Source organism: Leptonychotes weddellii, chromosome 7 (genome assembly GCF_054177405.1).
Source record: "Leptonychotes weddellii isolate Sample4059 chromosome 7, ASM5417740v2, whole genome shotgun sequence".
Classification (NCBI taxonomy): Eukaryota; Metazoa; Chordata; class Mammalia; order Carnivora; family Phocidae; genus Leptonychotes; species Leptonychotes weddellii.
The window spans coordinates 57147025-57164793 of record NC_138375.1 but is presented as its reverse complement, the minus strand read 5'-3'; the positions used below and the strand labels follow the sequence as shown (position 1 = coordinate 57164793).

Here is a 17769-nt window from a genome sequence, read left to right as displayed (position 1 = left end):
TCTTTGCCCCCTGCTCAAAATAAAGCTGCTACCTTTCTAGCCCTGTCCGCCATGGTGCTTAGCAGCCAGGGATGCATGGTCTCAGACATGTTTACCAAGTAAAACACTGACTTGAGGGGCGCCTGGGTGGCTCAGTCATTAAGCGTCTGCCTTCGGCTCAGGTCATGATCCCAGGGTCCTGGGATCGAGCCCCACATCGAGCCCCACATCGAGCCCCACATCGGGCTCCCTGCTCCACGGGAAGCCTGCTTCTCCCTCTCCCACTCCCCCTGCTTGTGTTCCCTCTCTCGCTGTGTCTCTCTCTGTCAAATAAATAAATAAAATCTTTTAAAAAAAAATTAAAAAAAATATAAACATATATAAGAAACAATGAATGCTTATCAAGCCAAAATTACAATATAAATATATGGGAAGGGTGGAGGGGTGGGAAGTGGTGGAAGTGAAAGGAGGAAAGAGTGATAAGTCCTTATCTTCCACAGTTAATGGATAAATTAATGGATAAGGCCAAAAACTGAAAAGGCCAGAGTTAGCAGTTCAAGTATATACAGAGATATGGAGTAAATATTAAAAGAGTTGAAAACAGTATCTCTGGAGAAGGGGAAATGGGAGGGGAGGAGAACTAAGGAATGTTGTTTGTCTTAACAAACCTTGTAGAACTAGTTGAACTGTGTATATGCATAACTTCAACTAGAAAAAAAAATAATAACGAGAGAGAAAGGCACAAACTGGCCCAATCATCAACAGCCTGGTGCATTGCACACAGAACCCTAAGTATATTTTATAGTTAACATGCTTTATGATGAAACTCTAGCGTCAGCTTAACACAGTGGTTCTCAACTAAGGGCAGTTTTGTCCCCCTCAGCCCCCATCCCAGGGGACATTTGACAATGTCTGGATGTATCTTTGATTGTCACAACGTGGCGGGGCGGGGGGTATCGGCATCTAGTAGGTAAAGACCAGGGATGCTGCTGAACTTCCTGTGATGTAGAGAGTACAGAATGACAAAAACAAAGGATTTGTTCAACAACTTAACAACTATCTGGCCCAAAATGTCACTAGGGCCAAGGCTGAGAAACCCTTCTTCAACATATGATAGGAAAGAGAAAGCCCTGTGAGGATGTCTGGGAAAACCTGGTTTCTTTAGACTCACACAACACTTCTGACACCAGGTATGTGGGGTTTTTCCCTCACCGACCAGTTCTCCAATTCTATGTAGACACCAACCAGGTGTCCTACAGTTCAATTCACTTCTGAGACTATCTACCTACAATTAGTGTCAGATCCCATAGGTTAAGTGCTCATTTCCATAAGACTGCCCCCCAACTTCAGGTGCCAATCACAAATCCCAGGCTTCCTGTACTTCTGATCAACTGGCTATAAATCAGGGGCTCCCATGACCCCCTCCTCAGGTTCAATAATTTGCTAAAATGCCTCACAGAACTCAAGAAGGCACTTTATTTACATTTATCAATTTATTATAAAGAATACAACAGCCAGGGGCGCCTGGGTGGCTCAGTCAATTAAGCGTCTGCCTTCGACTGAGGTCATGATCTCAGAGTCCTAGGATCAAGCCCCACGTCAGGCTCTCTGCTCCGCGGGGAGTCTGCTTCTCCCTCTCCCTCTGCCCCTGCCCCCACTCATGCCCTCTCTCTCTCTCTCTCTCTGTCTCTCAAATAAATAAAATCTTAAAATATATATGTTTATAGATATATAAATATACATATTTATTTAAAAAAAAAAAAGAATACACAGCCAGAGAAAGCGATGCAAAGGGCAAGGTTGGGGGGAGGGTACGTGGAGCTTCCATAACCTCTCCAGGTACACCAGCCTCCTGACACCTCCACACGTTCACCATCCTAGAAGCTCTCTGAACATTTTAGGTTTCTGTGGAGGCTTCATTATGTAGGCATGGCTGATTAAACCATTAGCCATTGGTGATTAGCCCAACTCTAGTTTGTCTCCCCTCCCAGGAGGTCAGGGGGATGGGGCTGAAAGTTCCAACCCTCTAAACCTATGATTGGTTTCCCCCATCCTTAGGGGCCTTCCAAAAGTCACCACATTAACATAAACCCAGGTGTGGTTGAAAGGGGTACATTATGAATAATAAATGATACTCTCTTCATCTTCATGTCTCTTTTCACTTAGGAAATTCCAAGGGTTTGGGGGAGCTCTGTGCCAGGAAGAGGGAGGAAGCCCAGATATCTATTTCTCATTATAAATCACCATATCACAGGAAGTGTGGAGATCCTCTAGGTAAGAAATCACAAAAGGCTGAATTAAGAGACTTCTACAGTAGACGGCACAAAACTGAAACTGGATACAGATGGTGACAGTGCAGACAAGGGGCTGCTCCCACTGCCGTGTTGTGAGGATGCTCGAGCAACCTGTGGGGAGGTCCATGTAAGGAAGAACTGAGTCCTTCTGCCAACAGCCAGTGACTGAGCTGAATTGGAAGAGGACCCCACAGCCCCAGGCAAACCTTCGGGTGCCTGAAACCTGGGCCCACAGCTGCCTGCAGTCTCATATGACACACTGAATTAGAACCATCCAGATGCTCCAGTCCCTGATGCAGAAGCTGTGAGATAATGCACGCTCCTTGTTTCAAGTCACTAAGTTTTGGTATAATTTGTTATGCAGCAATGGATAACTAAGACAAATGGGCAGTGAGAAAAAGATGAAAACAGTAATAACAAAGCAAAACCAAAGGATACACAAGATGCCAGGTGGTGGTGGAGAGGGCAGGGGCAGGGTAAAAAAATCCAAACAATTGCCACTGAGTCTGAGTTTCTCTATCATCAAGCAGACCACGTTACATACTTCCAAAAACATTTGGCCTGAGGATGAAAGCCAAGAAGTAAGTTGTATTAGAAAAGATGCATATAAGAACCTAGCACAGCGTCCAAAACATAGTAAGGGGAAAAAATAATAACAAAAGCAAACCCAACAGCTCACATCCTGGCACTGTACTGTTTTTCTAGGTGACTCTAGCTCTGCAGTCCTAATTAACATTTATTTATTATGTCTGGTGCTACACTCACACTCAATTAGCTATTATTATCCCTGTTTCTGATGAGGAGATGGAGCCGCCCAGAATTGATGCGGCTTCTCTACAGTCCCACAAAGCCAGGACGTGAACCCACATCAGGCTAAATTCAAAATCCTCACTAATCCCACTGCACCATCCACGTCTCTTTATAGAACACTTATTTACATTCCTTGGGATTGTTTGAATTCTCTTCCCTCTGCCTTTCTTATGAAGAACTCCGCCAGTGTTCCTCCTCCCCCCATCCCTAAAAAAATCCTTTAATTATTGCTCACTCCTGAAATTAAGTGTCTACATATTTCACTAGGGAGACTCAGAAAGCCCTTGCAGGGGTGGAATGCAGGAACTATGAATGTAAAGCTTCTTCAAGACTCTTCCTCATCCTCTGTCCCCTGGGTCTGAACGTGCAGCTATTCTGCCTGGCAACCTTCCTTGTCTCTCCACATGCCCCCACGCCTCCAGGGCACCGTCTGGCTGGAGCACAGCATTCTCTCAGCCCCATTCCCCTGGAAAATGTTGAGTCTGCGTTGACATTGACACCCATTAAGGAGCTGTGCAGCTGTTCCCACACAGCCAGCCCAAAGGCCTTCCGGAAATTGTTTGCATTCACGCGCCTTCTGTACAGCCTGGCAGCTCTGCAAGGCCTGGCACCCCAGGACTGTGGCTGGGGTAGGGATGCACACTTTCTTTTACTCTTCTTTTCCTCTTCCCTGATTCCCTGAATGACTAATAAATTGAGGATTAATAGGTAAGAAAAACAGGTATTTCTTTCTTGCTATCTAGAATAAGCTGGGTGGGGGGGGCGGTTACAGCTTTTTTTTTTTCCTTTGTGGTTATAGATAACTATTATCATATTATTTAGATCTCATTTGGTTTAAGTGGCATAAATCCAATTCAAAATGGATTTGGCAAAAAGAAGAGTTTAATAACAGGGCATTGGAGTATCTCCAAGCAAGCTGAAGAAAGGGCAGGGACACTTCCAGATGGGGTCACCATGTACAGTTGTTCAAGCTGCACACTGCACAACCCCAGGGGCCACTGTATCACATGGCAGCCATATGAATGGCACCTTCTGGTGTGGTGCAGGGCACAACTTTCTAGCTCTTTTCAGTGTCCCTCCTCCACGTTTCAGGAATAACTGAAAGCAGGGTCTCAAATGTCACCAGGACTCTCTCTCCATCTCTGAAATGGGCTTCTCTCTGAATATTGACCAAATCCTTCCCACTGATGGGCTGGTTTCATTCATGTCTGTGAATGGTTCCTTACTTCCAGCCAAGAAGGGACTGGTGCTTTTATTGGTTCCAGCTTCAAAACTTCTAGGGAAGAGCTCTGATTGGTGTATTTGAGCTTGGCACCCATCCTTCCACCAATCAAGAAGCTAGATGGCTCAGAGGTGGGCATACCCTTGCTTTAGCCCGAATCAGATTCCCATCTGAATGGCGTATGTCTGCCTAGTAGGAGATGTAAGAGAATAGCCTTTGGGAAATTGAAGGCCTTTAACCCTTACTTATTTGCCTTTTTTTTTTTTTTCTTTTTGTAACTTCAGAGCCTTTCGGGAGCACTAAATACCTAACGGTAGAACAGTAGATGGTACGATATGGAAGTAAAATTGCTCCATTTCAAGAGTGGGTGTGAATTAAACTATCCTCCTCCGGGATTTTCACTTGATGCAGTCTTAAGAGTTTTGGCAAAGTGGGGGCTATATTCATATCTTGACTATTTGGGGGACATTATGATCCCTCTGCAGTCACGCGCTGGCAGCTTCCAAGCTCTCTGTCTTGAAGGCAGAATATAACAATTCTCTTCCCAAATTAACTGCCCACGAATGCTTGCCTCCTTCAAGGGGCCAGAGAGAACAAACAACAATCTCAGAACTGTCCATTTTATCACCCTTGCGCCCCCTCCCTTGCCTCCCACCTCCAACACCAGTGTGGAGGGCACACCCCTTTGCACTCTGATATTACTATCCCCCCAGCACTCTCTCCGCATCTTTTCTGAACCCCAGAATTTTCATCCCAACTCTCACCAGTCACCACTGCTCAGTAGTTTGAATATTCAAGCCAGAGAAGGACTCTCTGGGTATCATGAAATCAAGGGGTTACCCTGAAAGGGACTGGGGTCTTGAGGAATCCCAGAAAACAAACTCGGCTGCCACGTGCCATAAATATTCTTGGACCATTTAATCCACATGTAACGGGGGGGAGGATGACTATTAATGACCAAAATAAATAGTAATCAATTATGATGATGGTAATTATGCTTTGAAATTAGCCTGGGAAAGGATGACCAAGGCAATTTTTTATTCCAGCTCAGGAAAATGGGACGCCAGCTGGGGCTAATAAGAGCTTTCATTAAAGCACTGAGCTTCATCCAGCACGGCGAAGAAAGCCCTCTCTGTCCTGTGGCCCGGCCCGGCCCTGACATGCTTTCTGCTTTTTAACAAGAACTGAAAGGTGGCGAGACAGACAGTTCTTGCCTTGGCACCGGGCAAAGTCGGCAGTTGAAAAGGCAGTGATTATTTTCAATGGCCCAGTGCTGGGGAGTTTCGTTTCCTTTGCCCCGTCTCCATGCGCCTGGGTTCCTGCACCAGCCCTGGAATTGACTAGGGCAGTTGGCGGCGGTGGATGACCCGGGGCAGAGGGTCTGGGCAGGCAACGACCGGCCAGGGCAGTTTACAGGTCTTGCTGGGGTAGGAGCCAGAGGGAAGAAAAATGTAGTTTCTGCACAAGGGAGTGTGTGTCTTTCCCCGCACTTTAGTCCCCCGGTAGCTGCAGCAGAGATGATCACTAATATTTACCAGCCGGCCCTTTCAACCCAGACAGCGTATTTGCCGGGCACGGGGTGGCCCTGACAGCTTCTCTGCTCCTACATGAACGTCACCTTTGGGAATTTCATGGAAGTCACTCACTGCTGGCTCCTGCCTCAGTTTCCCTTTCTGCCTCGCTCCTGTTCACTATTTCTTGCTGTTTCTCTCTTGCTGTGAAGAAACTAAAGAAAGCCTCTCTCTTAGCCACCCTGTAGCAAAGCTGAGGAGTTCAAGGGTTAGTGGGAATAAAATTCCCTTCTCCCTCTTTTGAGTCAGATACCAGACACAAGACCCAAGCCTTTGATAGAGGCTGGCTCTCAACCAGGGGCGATTTTACCTGCCAGCAGACTTCTGGCAACATCTGGAGACATTGTTGGCTGTCACAACTGAGGTAGGAATGCTACTGGCATCTAATGGGTAGAGGCCAGGAATGGTGCTAAACATCCTATAATGTATGCAAGGAAGAATTTTCCCGCCTAAAAGGTCAATAGGTCTGAAGTGAGAAACCCTGGTTTAATTAATGGCTAAGGAAGCATTTATTCGCCCCCCTCCCTAACGGCTGGCCTCCCGGAAGACTGTGTCAGGGGGTGTGAAAGTCTAAACCCACCTTCTGCGACAGAGATTTCTTCCAGAAAACACAGCCAGCCAGGGGCGGAGCCACACACCAGCGTAGTAGTACGTCATCAGTGATCCCGCCTCCTTTGGCCAGCGCTGGCCAATCAGAGTAGCTGCTCCAGGGAAATTAAGGCAAAGGAGGAGGTTGCAGAAGCTCCCTTTCTAGCACGTCTGCCAAAAGGGAGGATGTTCCTCCCCTCTATATACAGGCCACTTCAGGTTGTCCATAAATCTCCAGAGTCTGAGAGGCCCAGGAAGGGCTCCCAGGAGGTTTGGGTATGGCCAAGAGTTGAGAACAAATCCCACGACAAGCCTTAGACTCCACATTCATTTGGCAGTTGCACACAAGTCCGTGCCCCAGGTGCTTTGTGTATTCGGATTCCATCCATACAGCAGGGCTGCGGGATTTTAAGTCGTGCTTTACCCCCTACTGCGTAAGTTGTGCGCCTTGAACCTTTGCCTAGGTCTGACAGTAATCTTGTAAAACTTAACTCAAAATCAACTCATTTTACTGTCAAAAAATGGAGTTTATTTAGACTTCACAGAAATTCTAGCGATTTGGGTTGTGGGAGCAGAAGCCTCTCATTTACTCAGCACCACTAGATGCCAAGCACTCTGCTAGACCTACACATAAATTATTTCCTTGCCCCCTCCCCAGAATCCCATGAGATACTCGTAGCCCATTCCAGGGACCAGAAAACTGCCGGGGCAGAGTAGTGGCACAGAGCCTTGGCACTTACTTGTGCACACTCCCTAGTGCTTGGCAAGATCCAGCATTATTAAGAGGTCCTGGGCCATAACAGGGGCACAGCCGGATTGGAGCTGTCAGGGAAGATGCTCAAGGGATCCCACAACATCCCCCTCCATCCCTGAGTGCTTCTAGAGACAAAATCTTGAGGCACACCTAGTGAGTCTGACCAGTAAGGCAGAAAGGCGTTGGTTTCTCAGTGGTCCCCATACACCAGGACGAAGCTTGTTTCCATTTGGTGTCCTCAGAAAAAGGGCCTTTTTTTTTTTTTTTAAATTCTGAACTGACCCATTCCAGGGTCAGGAAATTCTTCCATATAGACAGTCTCAGGCTGCTGTTTAAGCCAATTTCCTCCTCCCTAGTCCAGAGTAGAGATGAAGAACAGCTGGTGGCCACTGTCTCTAAAAATCCTTCATAAACCTGAAGACCCATTACACAATCCGCCTTCTCCAAAGGAAATCATCCCAGTTCTCTTGAGTGTTTCTCAGAGATTATCTGCTCTGCAAGTTTCCTCTGCAAACAGTTTGACCACTTCAGAAGTTCTGTTCCTCTTGAGTTTGGAGACCTCAGTCAGGTACAACACTGAGTCCACACTCTACACAACACGTGTTCTCTCACACACGTTGTCAGGGTCTGATTCCCCAGCAAAACCCACAGGGAAGCCATGGTGACAGGGCCACAAGCTCAAGACACGAGAGTTCAAATGCGTGCTCCTCCTCGCACTCGCTGTGCGACTACAGGCCGGCCAAGCAGGACCTGCAAGACCTCTCCATCTTTATACCCAAAGCAGAAGGAACGACTTTCCCAAGGGGTTCTAATGAGATCATGTGAGTTAAGTGCTTGGCACCAATAAGAACACTCGCCCCAGTAACTATGATGACTTTGCTGTTATGCCCTCCCCTAGTGTAGTCACTTCCATATTCACAATTCCTCTGAATTAAGCAAAGAAGTTCTCGCCGGTCCTGTCTGCCTCCTGAAGAACTAAGCCCACTGTCCTGGATGTGTTTGAACCAGACTGCTCACACCCCCATGGGGATCAGGGAAGGGGCTTCTACTTTGGGTGGGAATGGGCTTGGTGACCTCCTAAAATCCCTTTCAAGTCCAAGATTCTATTAAGAACTCGGGTCAACCCAGGCTCTCACCCCTTATCCATTTTCCACAAAGAAAGCCAACCAGATTTTCCATGGAGGAAATGCAGGAGAGATGGTACCCTGTACCCCTCACAACACCCTTCCTCTGTTCCTCATCAGACATGCCTATCCTCCCAGTTCCCATTCTCTCGTGCTTCCCCTGGTGATCTTCCTCTTCTATACTCCCCTGAAAATGCTCCATCTCCTTTCTATTAGGTCAAGCAATGCAGCTTTGCCCTCAACCTTGTCTACCCCATCCAGGTCAATTATAGCCAGCTAACAGGATCCACCTTCCTTAGTAGGCAGTAGACCATCTACTCTCCTGGGAGCATGGCCTCTGGTGTCTTACTCCACGACCAAAAAGATTTATCAGAGAATTTCTTTCCTGTGCACACAGAATTTTTTCTGAAAGAAATTCCTACAATACAATTTTCTCTATCCTCTTGCATACAATTTAATGATTTCTGTCTCCAATTCCAAGAGCTTGTATTATTACCTCCTTGTAAAACAAACTACGCCAACAAACAATTATAACTATATATTTTTTTAAAAACTCCCTTGCACGTTTTATGTACTGACTTCATTGTGCTTTTTGTCTGGACCCAGCATCTCATAGAGCTAGGCTGCAGCACCACAACTTGCCCATAGGTGGCACCAGCTCACACACTTTTATATGTCCGCATGAAATGTATCTTGAGATTGAGGTTTCAGGTTATGTAAAATGAATTAGCTGCATACTTCTCTGTTTGGGAAACTCGAAACTTACCAACTATCCTTCCAGTAAAAGGGAATAGCTGAACTGGACTCCCTCTTGCCAAGGCTCTGGTTGGTGGCGCTTTCCCAGTTGACTTGCCGTGTCTATTTCTCACCAAGAGACCCCTCCTCATAGCACAGTTTAGCCTCTTTCAATTATTCCTGCCATGTCATAGTCAACAGGTGTTCCCAGCATCTTTTAGGGAGCATGTCAGGGAAATCTCCAAGGGCCGCGAGACCCCAGGATGCAATGATTTTGCTCTTAAGACATAGGCATGATCCTCTGTTGAAAGGAGCTGGCCTCCTGCCTCCGGAATGCAGTGTGATTCCTTCTCAGCCAGGAGACAACTGCCTGAGCTGGACATTGCCCACCAGTGTTGTCCAAGTAGGCAAACTCTTGGCTCCTTATAAATCCTCCCTCAGAGTTATAATTTTTAACAGCAATTGCGAAACAGCTTTGGGCAAACCAAAGGAAACGCACTGGACAGCCCTTGAAAAACAATGTAGGCCAACATGCTGCCTCCATCCAGGACTGGGACTTAAATGAAGATGGATTTCACCAGGAACAATTTCTTCCCCAACCACTACAGCTGGGCAGAGAAGTGGGGCTATAATGAGAGTAATGATCAGTTAACTGATAGCCTTTTTAGTGCATTTTGGAAAACCCAAGCCTCCCGGACATTTCCGCCATCTCCCCTTCTCCCTTGCTGAGTCAGAGCTGGGCTTTGCATAACTCCTATTAGAAATGTCTGTTCATGGTCCTTTCCAACTGCCCCCCCATTCCACCCCTGCCCACACATGTGCACACACCACCTGGGATTCCTTTCCTCCTGGCTAGCAGCCCCAGCCTCCATGGCTCCCTCTTCCCATCCCCCAAGCCCAATACCTAGGGATCCTCACTTTCCTACCCTCTGTTTTCAGAGCTGTTAGCACTCTGCCTCGTCTCCCAGATGGGCTCACAGAAGCTTTTCAGCAGGCTGAACAGAGCAAAGGCCTTCCCAAGACTGCAGCCCACCCACCTCAGTGAGCACAGAATTACACCAAGTTCTGCTCACGGATCACTCATTCCACAGTTACTGGTTGGGAAGCTACTGTGCACCAGGCACTGGGTGGCATGGAGAACACGGAGTGCATTCTCTGCCCCTCTGAATCATATTGTGTGATAGCTGCTTTCATTTTGTTGTTAGAAGAACGCCTGGAAATATCATTGTTGATATAGTGCTTGTCTTTGTGATTACACCTTTAGCCTTGATGCACCCCTTTCACCTCTGCAAGCAATTTTGCCACATGCTATGAGCTCTACTCTCCAACTTCAGTCATTTGTAAACCATCTTTACGAGTTTTGCTGTAAGCATGTACCACCTATGTTTTATTGGCTTTATATAAGTCTTTAAAATGACTCGCTTTCTTAACCGTTTTTAAAAATTTTATATCACTGCCATAAATGGAAAACTTGCCATAAATAGAAGGCAACCCTAAAATCAAGTGTAATTTTAAAACTATGCTATGAAATTTTAGCTAAATACAGAAACTTGAGCCTGTGCCCACTCTGTTAAAAAAGGGAGCATAGGATTATATTAGACAGGTGTTAAAGGCAGTCTAGCTCCACACTGATACTTACTCCTTACGTTATCCAAATAGTTAAGTGCTCTCACTGAGGAATGTAGTACAATTTCATGCCATCTCTCTAACCATCTACAATCATGTCAGTTGCCGTCAGTAACTTCCATCTAAATCAGTCAGCATAGCCACATTCTGCACCAGTAACAGACAACCTTCAAATCTCAGCAGCCTAAACACAAAGGTTACTTCTTGTCCATATTTACTGTGAGTCGGCAGGATCCACACTCATACTTGTTGCTCAGAGTTACAGGCCAATGAAGCAGTCAATATCTTGAATGTTGAGGGTCATTGTGCCAGAGGTAAAGGAGAGAGTAATACAAAGAATGCACTGGATGCACTGGCTTTTAACACTTGCACCCAACACTGAAGTCTCACCACTTCTGGTCACTATTCAATGGCCAACTCAAGTCACATGGCCATCCCCTGACTTCACCTGAGCCGGAAGTACAATCCTACCATATCCTGGAAGGAGAGAGAGCTGGACTATTTGTGATCAGCCATACAGACTTTCATTCCACCCCATTCACTGATAATACTGCCCCAAACAATTGGTCCCCAGCCTCTCCAGGCATGGATTTCTATACCACCCACAACAACCAGGCAAACTAGACCACTTACCATGCTGTGACCATGACCATGCTCTGCACTTGTCTTCCCCTGCCTCTGCTCATGGCTCCCACTTAATGGAACACCCCTCCCTGTCTCTCATCCTACTCACCCTTCAAGATTCTACCTATTCCTGAGGCTTTATCCATCCCCCAAAATGAAAGTTGTATGCTGTGTGTGTGTGTGCGCGCGTGCATGTGTGTGTGTTTTCCTAGGGTAATATTTTAGATTTTCAGAGCTAAAAGGGATGGACTCCTCCATTTATAATAGAGTTTCTCAACCCAACACTGTTGACATTAGGGCAGGATAACCCTCTCATGTGGGGGACTGTCCTGTCCATTGTAATATGTTTAGCAGCATCCCTGGCCTTTGCTTAGATGCCAGTGGCAACTTCTCCCCTCCAATTGTCACAACAAAATATGCTGCAAAACACTGACTGTTCCTTTGGAGAGAGGGTAAGATTTCCCCCAGTTGAAAACCGCTGTTTTACAGGGCAACCAAGATGAATTAAATATTGTGTCCAAGGTGACACAGTGAGTTAATGGCCAAAGGGGCTGGAGGAATCCAGGTTCTTGATTCCCCCACCCGCACCTCTGATCTGGTGTTCTTGGCACTGGTACATGGGGCTCAGGCTGGGAGCATAAATGAAGGAAATGGGCTGAGCTCATATTCCTTTGACACATCTGTTGTGCCCATCGAACAGTTCCATAAAGAAATATGCTCTCTCTCACCTAAAAAATAGACACACACACACATACACACACACCCAGACTTCTTGATCTGTCTTACAGTCTTTGACTTTTGATGTAGATAACAGCACAATTTCATTTGCCTTTCATTCTACCATAAGGCAAAGAGTAGTGTTAATCTAGTAACAATATGGCAACAGTATTACAAGAGAGAGACTCCGGGGGAGTTCTGGGGTTTGCATAAAAATGGACAATGTATGCCCCATCCAAAAGGCCAAGTATCATGGCAAGTTTTTCAAAGAGATGAAATCCAAAATTTAATGAGATACTTTCTGATTACTAGAGGCTGGAAACTGACTTCTTCTTCTTTTTTTTTTTTCTTTGAAATGTGCAAGTGCAAACTATAGGCCACACAAAATACCAGGTTTGACCATGAAGGCCTGCCTCCCCTACATTCACAAGTGACCACATCATGTCCCAGGGTGGACATGTTATAGCTCACAACCCACCCTGAATGTCAGCCACCTGGAGGGCTTTGAATCCCACAGAGTCCCAGACCCCACTCCAGACCTGCTGAACAGGAAGTCCCCAGAGTGGGCCTCCGGGACCTGAGTTTTTGGAAAGCTCTTACATAATTCTGATGCACCAGGTCCCTCAACAGCTTTATGAAACAGCGTATTACCTCCTCCCTCCTCCCCAGACTGTGAGCTCCTCAGGGAGTGGAGGGGACCACATCTCCATCTTGTTCTCCTGGTACCAGCCGAGAACTAACGCAAGCTAGGTGCCCTTTAAACATTTACTCAAACAGAATCACCAGAAAGGTTGAAGAAGTAATTGCTTCCAGGCTTTTCTCTTGGATCTCATTTTTAAAAAAATCTCTGTGGTATTTGCTTGCAACATTCCCCTACCCACTCCAAGGTTCCTTGGAAGAAAGATAGCTGTGGAGGGCAGGAGAAGGGACGGCAGGCACGTCGCATTATTGCCACTTTGAATAAAAGGAGAAAGTCTGCGATAAGGTTTTTGGTTCCAGGAAGGCTGAAGAGACTCTGCTCTCACCAAGCCCTCTCCTGGACAGAACTTCCTCTGGCTCCCTGGAGGGCAAAGAAGGTCTGGCTTCATCCTGCATGGGCTACCCTGAGGAAGAGGTGCTCCTTCAGCATCATTTATTGAATCTAGCAAACTTTAAATCCACCCACACCTCTTCCCAGCAGTTCCACATCTGGAAAGTTCCTTCCAGATATACAGGGACAAAGGCACAAAGATGCAGGAATAAGAATGTTTGCTGCAGCATTGTTGGAGGGAGTGAAACTGTGGACAAACCCTAAATGTCCATCACTGGACATGGCCAAAATGGACTCCGGTCCATCAGTATGACAGGAGACCAGCCAGCAGATCACCCCTATTCGTCTCTGTCATGGCAACTCACCCAAGCCCTCCACAGTCCTCTCTACCATTTGGTCACTGTTTATTTTGGGTCTCAAACTCTAGATTATAATTTCCCCAGAAAGAAGTATCGTGCATGCTTTGGGCGCCTGGGTGGCTCAGTTGGTTAAGAAGTGTCGTGCATGCTTTAAGGAAAAATAAAATAAGATGAAAATAGAGAGGGAGGCCAACCATAAGAGAGCTTAATTCTAGGAAGCAAACTGAGGCTTGCTGGAGAGGAGGTGAGTGGGGGATGGGGTCACTGGGTGATGGGCATGAAGGAGGGCACTTGGTGTGATGAGCACTGGGCGTTGTACACAACTGATGAATCACTGAATTCTACCCCTGAAACTTATAATGCAGTCTATGTTAATTAAATTGAATTTAAATAAAGAATTTTTTTAAAAAAGAACAGATACACAGCTACAGGTATTGAAAACATGCCCACAATACAGTGCTAAGGGGCAGAGAAGTTCCAGAATGGTATGTGTGTCACAGAGCTCCAGCAGCAAGCAGAAGACACACCGAAGGGCGTGCTAGGGTGTGAACAGGAGTGTCAGGGAGAAGATGGTACGGTGCTGGGGCGAAGGTGGGAGAGCCAACAGGGGCTGTGCAGTGCCTGGGTAGCAGGCAGTCACCGTCCGCCTCGGCCTCAGGGCACAAGGGAAGGCCTAAGGTCACTGGAGTCCAGAGATAGCTGGACTATGGAAGAAAGTTCCAACATGGCCTGTGGCCCCAGGGAGACTGGCCACTTCAGGAACCACAAGGAGCTAAGGCAGAGGTAGAAGGGGAGGACGGAGTAAATACCTCAGCCTCCTCTCCTCTGGTCCTCCTACCTCTTGCCAGTGCTGCCCATTGGCCACCCCACTCAGAAGCCAGAGCCCCTGGCAGCCAAGGTGCTGCCATCTGTAGGGACTGGCCTCCCAGACACAGAGCAGGGCAGAGAGAGATGGAGAAGACTTGGAGGGCCAGGGCAGGGGAGGCAAATGGAGAAAAGCCTCCCAAAATGTGGTTTGATCCCATTTGTGTAAATATATATATATAATTACATTACATCTTTTCACACGCATGAAAACATCTGAGGACACACAGCACACCACCTGCCAGTGGCTTTCTCAGGGACTGGAATTTGGGGTGGTGAAGATATTAGAAAGGCGAGTTTGACTTCACCCACCTTTGTGTTCTGGGAATCTTTAACAATGAGCAGGAGGTATCTTAAGAATAAAAAAATGTCATCACTGACTCTGCAGTGCTGGACCTTAGAAATGAGAAAACAAAAAAGTCTTTCCTGCCCCTCCAGACCAGGGGCGGTCCCTCTGAGATACTTCCCAGAGCCGGGCAGGGAAAACTGCAGGGACAAAGGCATGGAAGCTGGAAATCAGATAGGGCATCAGAAACAGCCAGCAGGACGTTATGGATCTGCTGTGGGGATGAGGGCCAGGCAGGGTCTGAAGCCAGATAGGTAGATCAGGACACAACCCAAAGGGCCTTGAATGCCAGGAGGAGGGGGCTCTTTCCTGTTTGGAGGGTCCCATGCCTCCAGGAGCTTACTTCCAGCTCTGTCCTTTGACTGTGGATCCTTGGGCAATTTACACAACTTCTCTAAGCCTCAGCTTCCCCATCAGGAGGAAGAGATTAATGACCCGCCCTAATCTCACAGGGTTGCAAGATTCAATGAGATATTTGTATGATACCTGCTACCTAACTAACCCTCAATTCATCATGGTATTATAGTTCTGGTGGTTAACATAGGTCAAGCTCACAGTGGAGCTAATTTGTGGCCCATCTCTCAGCTGGGACCCCAGGGCAAGCAAGGTAAAGGCCCCAGGGTCCTCTCATCGGAGGAGTCAACATTGTGCGTTCTGTGGTCATAGTGTCCCCCTCACCCGGCCAACTGTCTGACGGCCTGTAAACAGATGAGCAGGCGGGGTGGCCAGTGAGATAGTGCAGATGGCACTGAGCAAATCCAGCTGCACTTTTGGGAAAACAAGTCAGAAGTGATGGGGGCCCCTGTGGATATCTTTCTCTGTGACAGACAGCATACCCAGGGAGGCCTCCAAGGGAAATTATGATATGTACCAGACCATGATGTGCCTCGCCAAGAACTATCTCCACCCTGGATTTCCATGGCCCACGTCCACAGAGACAGTGCAGACTGCCGGAGGTCACCCTGGCCGGGCTCACCGCGGAGACTGTGTAGGCCCTCAAAGGTCTGGTCTCTCAAAGAGCATTGTCTTCTTGGCTCCCTTCCCTGAGTCCTTGCCTGCCTACTGGCTCCTTCCCGCTTCATTCACCTATGCTCGTCCCTCCCGAGGTCCTTGGGACAGACACCTAACCGGGAATGCGTGACTGTCTGAACACAGAGCTACCACATTGGGCCAACCATGGCAGAGTGTCCTGGGGGACCTCTGGGAAGAAAGTAAGACTCAGGCTCGGGCTGGAGTTGGGAGAGGGCCCCCCTTTCCAGCCATGGGCCGTGGTACCTCCTCCAAGCACCCTGCTTCTGAACTTGTTCCTTGAGCCAGGCAAGCTCTGCCAAGATGCCGTGCCTTTGTATTCCTCTCTCCTCTTTACCTGGCTGACTTCTTCCCATCTGCCAAGAGCTAATGCAGACATCGCATGCTCTGAAAGCCTTGTCCACTCCTTAACAGCATCAATAAGTTCCTCCTTTGTGCCCCCACAGCACTTGCTACATACTGTGCCTGGTCTAAGGCCCCATCACATTCTTCTGCCAGGTTTGACACCCCACAGCTCCACAAGACACACCTGGGTGCACGCATGTGCATGCAGATGCGCAGGTGCACACACACACACACCAACTTTCTTCACCTTCGATTCTGAGGTTGATTCGAAAGCTTTATCTAAAGAGGTGGGTGCTCTTGATTTTCACTATGAATTGGCAAGGCCATTCAAAGGAAACCTAAGTTTACACTAATACTGTACCAACAAGGACACTCATATTAATACCACTCATTACCACTATTATTAACAAAGGGAACAAACATTTACATCTATAGGCCGTCGGGGGTGGGCAATGTGCTTATTATGTTGTGAGCATTCTCTCTAATCCTAGGGATAATCCCATTGGGTCGCTATCCTTATGTTAGAAGTAAGAAACCTGCAGCCCAGGGTGAAAGGGAACTTTCTCAGTCCCCAGGTAGGAAGTGGCTGACCCAGCTCTCAAATCCAGGTGTGGCTCCAGGGATGGCATCCCCTCCCAAGCCCTCTGCTCTCAAGCTGCCTTTCTAAGTGGCAGGTGGCCCTCCCACTCCCTGCCATGCCTACCCCGTCGCTGCCCAGCCTGCATGACGCCAGCACTCCCCAGCTTGCGTGATGGAGCAAGAGCTTCTCTGGGGATGCTGTGGCCTGCGGACAGAAGCTTCCTCAGTCTTCCTACTTCTGCTGCCCACTTCCACTGCTCTCAGTGTTTATTACAACTTGTTGCCCCTGGAAAGCTCTTGGCCTCCCAGTCTGTCTCCTGCGGTCATCCAGGCCTTCATTGTGAATGTGTCTGGCAAAGTCACAATGTGTTCTCAGAGTCTTCCTCAGCAACCAGGTCCACATGGACCCCTGCTTCCCTTCCTCCCGCACCCAGGAAGCATGAGTGCTGAAAGCCATCGCTTGAACCTGAGATCTGGAACAGTAACTCCGAAGTCCAGCTGCCTGGGTCAAAGGCCAGCTCTGCCACTTGCTACCCTTGTCACCTTGGGCAAGTGTGTTCTGCCTCAGAGCCTTATGTCTTTCCTCTGTCAATACAATGATCTACTTTCTAGGGCTATTATAACAAAAAAAGGAGATGGTCAGTACAAAGAGCTTAGCAGAGGCCCTCTTCATGAAGTACTCATTCAATGCTAAAGTATTAAAAAAAGTGTGTATGTGTCAGGCTGTTTCCACAGTCAGTTGGAGGAGGGAGGCCTAGATCACACATAGATCCTTTTGACATGACGTGTCAGCGTTGGGATGGAGAGCGCTGGAGAATGGCGCTCACCCATCACCGCTTAAGATGAGGCTCTCCAGAAGAGATGCACCAACTTAACTAAAAGGGACCCTGTGCACCACTTCACATTTGTTATGCCCTGTCATGGGTTTTCCTGAAATTGATTCTCACATCAATTTATGTTGTCTCTCCCAACCCGACATCTTGAAGTCTTCTCAACTGTAAGGCGTTCACCACGTCTTACCCCTGCACTTTCTCACTCACATCCCACCTTTTGGTCTCACACTGCATCACTGATCGCTGGATTCCCCTAAAGATCTGGGTTCTTCCTTAATATTTAGAAGAGGAAAAAGGAAGAAGAGAACAAACCTGTTAAGGAACACCTGTCTCAATGCCA

General features: G+C 47.5%; 1 long non-coding RNA gene across 1 annotated transcript in view; it reads right to left on the bottom strand.

Annotated features, from left to right (window-relative positions):
- The window catches only part of LOC115942561 (uncharacterized), a 203924-nt gene that overhangs the window by 12758 nt on the left and 173397 nt on the right, over positions 1–17769 (bottom strand). The window lies entirely within an intron of this gene.